The sequence below is a fragment of the Eurosta solidaginis genome, chromosome 2, assembly GCF_040869045.1.
Source record: "Eurosta solidaginis isolate ZX-2024a chromosome 2, ASM4086904v1, whole genome shotgun sequence".
Taxonomy (NCBI): Eukaryota; Metazoa; Arthropoda; class Insecta; order Diptera; family Tephritidae; genus Eurosta; species Eurosta solidaginis.
Genome location: NC_090320.1, coordinates 166,276,992 through 166,286,178, shown reverse-complemented (window position 1 = coordinate 166,286,178; position 9,187 = coordinate 166,276,992). Strand labels below are relative to the sequence as shown.

At 36.6% G+C, this 9,187-nt stretch overlaps 1 protein-coding gene across 4 annotated transcripts in view; it reads right to left on the bottom strand.

The window, feature by feature from the left end:
* ninaC (STKc_myosinIII_N_like and MYSc_Myo21 domain-containing protein ninaC) overlaps positions 1-9,187 on the bottom strand; it is a 2,219,740-nt gene that overhangs the window by 315,046 nt on the left and 1,895,507 nt on the right. The gene's annotated exons all lie outside the window — the stretch shown is intronic.

Genomic DNA, 9,187 nt, shown 5'->3' with positions numbered 1-9,187 from the left:
AAAAGGGTTGTAAAAACGCTAATTTCTAATAATTTTTTTAAATTTATTTTTTATTACTAAGTTAAATTCATTTTTTTATTTACATATGTTCTGACTAAATAAATTTCTAAAGAGAAAAATAAACTCCAAAAAGAAAAAACATAGACATTTCGCTGATTTTTTCATGTAAAGTGCAAAACCAGCGATTTTTTGAAATGTTTGTATGGTGAACCCCCATGGGGGGGGGGGGGGGGGTTCCAGGGGGTGTGCCACTGGCATCGGTGGGTCGGGCTTCCAAAGTTAGTGGGGGTCGGTTATACATTTGGACTCGATTGGAGCACTCTAAATGGGTCAAAGTGGGATTTTTCAAAATTTGCCCCTACCCAAAAGTTCGACCCAAATTGGGGGATATCAGAATTCGTTTTAGAGGTATGGTTCCTTCGGCAAAGGTTTTTATTTTGATCCCTACAATATGATTTTCACAGAGCCTTCCCACAAATCGACCCGGCCTAATTTACATATATATTGTGACACAATATTAGTGACAATAAGTGATACTCACATCACTAGTCTGATGCTAAGTAAATGAACCCACAACAACAATAAAGCAGGCAGTCACTTGTATCTAAATAAACGAATCAATCATTAGTAGTCATCCAGTGAGTTTTACAGCTCCGGATCACGCTCACGGGAATGGTCCGGATCTTTGTTGTGAGATTTGGAAGCACTACCAAAAACGTCATTTTCGTTGTAAGAAGAAGAAAAGTAAACAAACCGATATAATTAAAGCGTTGTGAAAAATTAAGCGAAAAACATGGATGAACATTTGTTTGAAGTAAGTTTACACATTTTTTAAACTCAATGCTGTCTTTTAGTAAGTGTTTTATGTCTATCAATTAAATATATTGCAGTTTATATATGAATCGTCATCGAAATCGGCAAATACAAGCGGCTTGACTGAAGAATTTATGAATTCATCTGGAAAAACTTCGGAAAATGAGGAGGAATATGTTCCAAATGAAAAGTTTTTGGACACAATTGATGATTATACAGATCAGGAATTTAGAAAACATTTTAGAATGAATCGGTCCACTGCGCATATTTTAATTTGTAAGAATCTCACATCAATTAACCCTTCTTAGTCATTTTTAAAAATATGTCTTTCACCATTTTGTAGAACGGCGCATTTTATTCTAAAAAGGAGCATGAAGGATTTTGCAAAGTTGGAGCTGCAAAGGAGATATATATGCTTTTGTGGTACATGGCAAATACCAGTACGTTTCGTGAAATAGCGAATCGTTTCAACATGGTTGAGGCAACCGCATGCAGAGTAATAAGGGGAGTGATTGAATGGCTATTGTCAAATGGCCATGAGTATGTTCAGTGGCCTTCTCTGTACAAAGCAAGGGACAATATACGCAATTTTCATGCCATGAAGAGCATTATAAATGTGATTGGTTGCATCGACTGCTCGCACATAAAAATTAAAGCCCCAGTATCAAACAAGGAAGCGTATTTCAATCGGAAGCATTTTTTATAGCCTGCAGTTGCAAGCTGTTGTAGACGCAGATAAAATGTTTATAGACATATTCGTTGGTGAATCGGGCTCGTTACATGACAGTCGAGTTTTGAGACGATCAAGTTTGTACCAACGAGCGTTAGATGATATGACATCCACTTTTCCATTCAACTCATGTTTGGTAGGAGACTCATCTTACGCAAATACGGAATGGTTGATAAGTCCATTTCGAGATAATTGATTTTTGACATCAGCCCAGAAGCAATTCAATTATTTACATTTGTCAACCAGAATTGTCGTTGAAAATGCTTTTGGATTATTGAAAATGAGATTCAGACGACTGCTTCATTTCACTGAACATACAGACCTGCAATCGATCATTCGGATTATTATATGTGGATGCATTCTTCATAATATTTGTTGTTTGGAACACGACAGCATTGAAGACGAGAATTTGATAGAGGATAAAGAACCTGTAAGCAATATGCATCCGCAAGGGAACGAAATGGCTTCTGGAAGTAGGCGTGGTATTGTTTTACAAAAGCTAATCGTTACAAATGTTATTAGCACGCCATCGTAGGTTATACTTACTTATACGCTTGGTTTCTACTTCTAAAATACTTGTCGAACTGAAATTTTCTTCGAAATAAAAATTTTATTTGGATTTAAGTTCATATCATTCATATAAATTCATTTATTTAATATTTGTTGCTTCATGTAAAGTAAAAAACACAAACATCCAATCCAGGTACAGGTGTATTCAAAAACAAAAAACACTCCATTGTTTAAAACACGCATAAGATATCAGAAAAAAGTTGACTTCACATTTTTCAAACCAAAAAGTGTCGCGAAAATACTCCAAAGTTCATTCCTACTTACAACTAATCTAAGTTTATAAATACCCTGCAGTCAAAAGCCAAAGTAGTCAGCAAACATTCTAGTTCATTGACTAGAATTTTGTAGGTTTATTCATACTAGTCAGCTTTTGAATAGTTCATTGACTATAATTTTGTGGTGTTATTCATACTAGTTAGTGTATGAGTAGTTAATTGACTAGAATTGTGTGGCGTTCATCATACTGGTCAGTTTTATAATGGTTCATTGACTATAATTTTGTGGTGTTATTAATACTAGTTAGTATTTAAATAATTCATTTGACTAGAATTTCGTCTGTCGATTCGAGGAAATGCGCGAGTGCTTTCTTTAGCCAATTTGCAATGCATACTTCAGTCGACAATGCTAGATATCGTCCAAATCAACGGGCACATAAACACAAGCATCTCGAGTCAACCCTCACCGTTACCTCAACAGAGGTTAAAGAAGTTATTGAAAAGGCCAAGCTTTCCATATCAATAGTCCCAGACGGAAGACCTATACCGATGCCAAAACACCTTGGCCATGAGGGCATCAGTAGCCTAGGACATTTTTATATTCAATTGAGCAGAGCTCACAGAGTATATTAACTTTGATTGGATAACGGTTGGTTGTACAGGTAGAAAGGAATCGATATCTACATTTCAATTTCTATATCTATAATTCCATATATCAAAATCATCAGTATCGAAACAAAAAAATGGGTTGAGCCATGTCCGTCCGTCCGTCCGTCTGATCGTGTTAACTTGAGTAAATTTTGAGGTGCCTTTAACACGATAACTTGAGCAAAAATCGATATATCTTTACCAAACTCAGTTCACGTACTTATCAGAACTCTCTTTGTATCGGTGTAAAAAATGGCCGAAATCCGACTATGACCACGCCTAATTTTTCGATATCGAAAATTACGAAAAATGAAAAAAATGCCATAATTATATACCAAATACGAAAAAAGGGATGAAACATGGTAATTGTATTGGTCTGTTGACGCAAAATATAACTTTAGAAAAAAACTTGGTATAATGAGTGTGACACCTACCATATTAAGTAGAAGAAAATGAAAAAGTTTTGCAGGGCGAAATCAAAAGCCCTTGGAATCTTGGAAGGAATACTGTTCGTCGTATTACATATATAAATAAATTAGCGGTACCCGACAGATGAAGTTCTGGATCACCCTGGTCCACATTTTGGCCGATATCTGGAAAACGCCTTCACATATACAACTAAGGGCCACTCCCTTTTAAAACCCTTATTAATACCTTTAATTTGACACCCATATCGTACAAACACATTCTAGAGTCACCCCTGGTCCTCGTTTATGGCGATATCTCGAAAAGGCGTCCACATATAGAACTAAGGCCCACTCCTTTTTAAAATACTCATTAACACCTTTCATTTGATACCCATATCGTACAAAAAAATTCTAGAGTCACCCCTGGCCCACCTTTATGGCGATATCTCGAAAAGGCATCCACCTATGGAACTAAGGCCCACTCCCTTTTAAAATACTCATTAACACCTTTCATTTGATACCCATATCGTACAAACAAATTCTAGAGTCACCCCTGGTCCACCTTTATGGCGATATCTCGAAAAGGCGTCCACCTATAGAACTAAGGTCCACGCTCTTTTAAAATACTCATTAACACCTCTCATTTGAAACCCATATCGTACAAACGAATTCTAGAGTCATTCCTGGTCCACCTTTATGGCGATATCTCGAAAAGGCGTCCACCTATAGAACTAAGGCCCACGCCCTTTTAAAATACTCATTAACACCTTTCATTTGATACCCATATTGCATTCTAGAGTCAACCCTGGTCCACTTTTATAACGATATTCCGAAAAGTCGTCCACCTATAGAACTAGGCCCACTCCCTTTTAAAATACTCATTAACACCTTTCATTTGATACCCATATAGTACAACCAAATTCTAAAGTCACCCCTGGTCCACCTTTATGGCGATATCTCGAAAAGGCGTCCACATATAGAAATAAGGCCCACACCCTCTTAAAATACTCATTAATACCTTTCATTTGATACCCATATAGTACAAACAAATTCTAGAGTCACCCCTAGTCCACCTTTATGACGATATCTCGAAAAGACGTCCACCTATAGAACTAAGGACCACTCCCTTTTAAAATACTCATTAACACCTTTCATTTGATACCCATATTGTACAAACGCATTCTAGAGTCACCCCTGGTCCACGTTTATGGCGATATCCCGAAAAGGCGTCCACCCATAGAACTAAGGCCCACTCCCTTTTAAAACACTCATTAACACCTCTCATTTGAAACCCATATCGTACAAACGAATTCTAGAGTCACCCCTGGTCCACCTTTATGGCGATATCTCGAAAAGGCATCCACCTATAGAACTAAGGCCCACGCCCTTTTAAAATACTCATTAACTCCTTTCATTTGATACCCATATTGTACAAACGCATTCTAGAGTCAACCCTGGTCCACTTTTATAACGATATTCCGAAAAGGCGTCCACCTATAGAACTAAGGCCCACTCCCTTTTAAAATACTCATTAACACCTTTCATTTGATACCCATATAGTACAAACAAATTCTAAAGTCACCCCTGGTCCACCTTTATGGCGATATCTCAAAAAGGCGTACACATATATAACTAAGGCCCACGCCCTCTTAAAATACTCATTAATACCTTTCATTTGATACCCATATTGTACAAACAAATTCTAGAGTCACCCCTGGTCCACCTTTATAGCGATATCTCGAAAAGGCGTCCACATATGGAACTAAGGCCCACGCCCTCTTAAAATACTCATTAACACCTTTCATTTGATACCCATATCGTACAAACGCATTCTAGAGTCAACCCTGGTCATCTTTATGGCGATATCACGAAACTGCGTCCACCTATGGAAATAAGGATCACTCCCTTTTAAAATACTCATTAACACCTTTCATTTGATACCCATATCGTACAAACAAATTCTAGAGTCAACCCTGATCCATCTTTATGGCGATACCCCTAAATGGCGTCCACCTATAGAACTATGGCCCACTCCCTCTTAAAATACCTTTCCTTTGATACACATGTCATACAAACACATTCCAGGGTTACCCTCGGTTCATTTTCCTACATGGTTATTTTCCCTTATGTTGCCACCATAGCTCTCAACTGAGTATGTAATGTTCGGTTACACCCGAACTTAACCTTCCTTACTTGTTTCTACTTGTCGTTAAAAGTCTATGCCTTCCAGAATAACAGAGAAGGACCGGAAACCCAGTCAGTATCTACCGATATTATCCCTTTAGTCAGTAACGAAAACGTTTAAAGCGTTATGATTCCCTCAATTAAATGAAATTGTTCGGTTATCCAGCCATAAGCATGACTTCCGTAAAGTGCATATCACTATCACCATTCTGAACTCCATTAACACTCATAAAAGGACGGCGCTAATGCAGCTTGGCCTGTTTTGACACAGTTAACCACTACTGGTTCGTTCCTTCTCCGTTAGATAGATAGATAATTTATTGAGGATTGCACTGCGATATTTGGTCAGCACCTCATCCCATCCGACTTCCATGATGAACCATAGCATTTCTCTTAGCTTGAGGGATTTAAATTGGGAATGTTCTGGCCATGGTGAACCCATAAACTTAGCCCTGCGTCTTGAGATTGCGTCACATTCGTGTGTTATTCCGTTACTTTTTAGTTTTCAAATATATGTACGTATTTTTATTAAAACTTATTCCATAGTATAATGTATTGAAGTGATAAATTTTAAAGTTATATACATATGTATATATATACATACCTTCTATATATATGAAATATAATGAATAACATAAATTTGAGCTAATTTATCAATTTTCAAGTAATTTTTCAACCCAACTGAGACTAGTATATTAAATAGTAGGATGCTGATGCAAATATCGACTAGTATGTCAACTGTTATTACATTGATGCATAGACTGAGTAGTATGCCAACGGTCTTGTTGATGTTGAATACACTGACTAGTATGTCAATTGGTATGATATTGGTGTATATAATAACTAGTATGCCATCTGGTATAATGCTGGCGCAAAGGCTGACTAGTATGTTAATTGGTATGAGTCTGGTGGGTATGCTGACTAGTATGTCATCTGATATGATATTGGTGTATATAATGACTAGTTTGTCAATTGGTATGATGCTGATGCAGAGGCTGGCAATTGATATTTCGTAGGACATCGCCGTGTTAAAAATACCAGTTGCTAATATGGAAAAAAGACGGAACTCATACTAGTTGAGATTTTTGGCAAACTAGTATTCTTCTAGTATACAACTAGTTGGTTTGACTGCAGGGTATATACAGACCTCACTCATATTCCTAACTATAACTATACATATATGCTTAAAATAGCACATGTTGAACAAAAAAAGGTAATGCATAATAAATACTAATAATAAATATATCACATTGTTTTTTTTGCATCCATAAACGCTTTGACCATTGCCATTTTTCTTCATACCGCTTTTGCTTTAATTGCTGAGCCTGCTCCATCTCTTAAATTTTTTTTGCAGCATACTCTTCGAAGACCTTAATTTTGATGGCAGCAAGCTCCTTTCTGCACTGAATTTTCATTTCCATTACCCTGCAGTCAAACCAACTAGTTGTATACTAGAAGAATACTAGTTTGCCAAAAATTCCAACTAGTATGAGTTCTGTCTTTTTTCCATATTAGCAACTGGTATTTTTAACACGGCGATGTCCTACGAAATATCAATTGCCAGCCTCTGCATCAGCATCATACCAATTGACAAACTAGTCATTATATACACCAACATCATACCAGATGACATACTAGTCAGCATACCCATCAGACTCATACCAATTGACACACTAGTCAGTGTATTCAACATCAACATAACATTGGCATACTATTCAGTCTATGCATCATTGTAATAACAGTTGACATACTAGTCGATATTTGCTTCAGCATCCTACTATTTAATATACTAGTCTCAGTTGGTTTGAAAATTACTTGAAAATTGATAAATTAGCTCATATTTTTGTTATTCATTATATTTCATATATATAAAAGGTATGTATATATATACATATGTATATAACTTTAAAATTTATCACTTCAATACATTATACTATGGAATAAGTTTTAATAAAAATACGTACATATATTTGAAAACTAAAAAGTAACGGAATAACACATGAATGTGACGCAATCTCAAGACGCAATGCTAAGTTTATGGCCAGAACATACCCACATTAAATCCCTCAAGCCAAGAGAACTGCTAGGGTTCATCATGGAAGTCGGAGAAGGAACGAACCAGTAGTGGTTGACAGTGTCAAAACACGCCAAACTGCGCTAGCACCGTCCTGTTATGAGGGTTAATGGAGTTCAGAATGGTGGTAGTGATATGCACTTTACGGAAGTCATGCTGATGGCTGGATAACCGAAAAATTGCATTTAATTGAGGGAATCATAACGGCTTTAAGGATTTTCGTTACTGACTAAAGGGGTAATATCGGTAGATACTGGCTGGGTTTCCGGGTTTTTTCTGTTATTCTGGAAAGGCATAGGCTTTTAACGACAAGTAGAAAAAATATCCTAGGCTACTGATGCCCTCATGGTCAAGGTGTTTTGGCATCGGTATAGGTCTTCCGTCTGGGACTATTGATATGGAAGCCTTGGCCGTTTCAATAACTTGTTTAACCTTTGTTGAGGTAACGGTGAGGGTTGACTCGTCATGCTTGTTTTTATGTGCCAACTGAAGTATGCATTGCAAATTGGCTACAGAAAGCACTCGCACATTTCCTCGAGCCAACAGACGAAATTCTAGTCAAATGAATTATTTAAATACTAACTAGTATTAATAACACCACAAAGTTATAGTCAATGAACCATTCTAAAACTGATTAGTATGATGAACGCCACAAAATTATAGTCAATTAACTACTCATACACTAACTAGTATGAATAAACCCACAAAATTCTAGTCAATGAACTAGAATGTTTGCTGACTACTTTGGCTTTTGACTGCAGGGTATTTTTTCTTTCAATGGAGGTCTATAGCTTCTTTGTTTTTTATAATATTTTGGCAATTTTTTTTCGTTTCCGCCTTCGTTGGAAGAGCTAAGTGCCATCCTGTGATGGAAGATTTAGAGGTTGGCCGAATAAATTTGTGGAGTGGTTATTTGATTTAACTAGATTATCACCAAATACTTCATCCATCAAGTCAGCAAACGGAGCATTGCATGGCGTTGCTCCTGTGCTGCCATTATTGTCCACACTCTGTTTATATGCCCTTATTAATTTTTTTAGTTTTGCCGAAAGCATCTCCACCGACGTTGGTTGACTCTGTGTTAAAATACAAATATAGCAAGAAGAAATTATTAATAAAATTTGTAAACATCTATCGTGGGCTAACATCAATCTCACCAATACACCTTGGCTCTCCAAATCCATCAGCACATTCTCCATGGCATATTTTCTCCTAATGCTGGCAAACTCTTCCTTCCTAGCAAGGTATTCATTTAAAAAAGCTCTTGTCTCCCCTCAAGACCAAATTCTTTCACTAAAATAGTTTATATAGTTAATATTTGTTAAAATTTTATTTTTTTATACATACATTTTATTAAAGTTGTCCATTTTCTCCTTTCTGGTTGAACAATTGCTTTTAAATATGGCTAACAAATTGTTTATGTATACATCAAACTGACAGTTCTACCGATCAAAACAGCTAGTGCTGCCAAGTGAACATCGAAAAACGTATTAAACAAAGCTGCTCACAAATTGAACCTGACTTCTACCTGGATTTATCTGGCTCA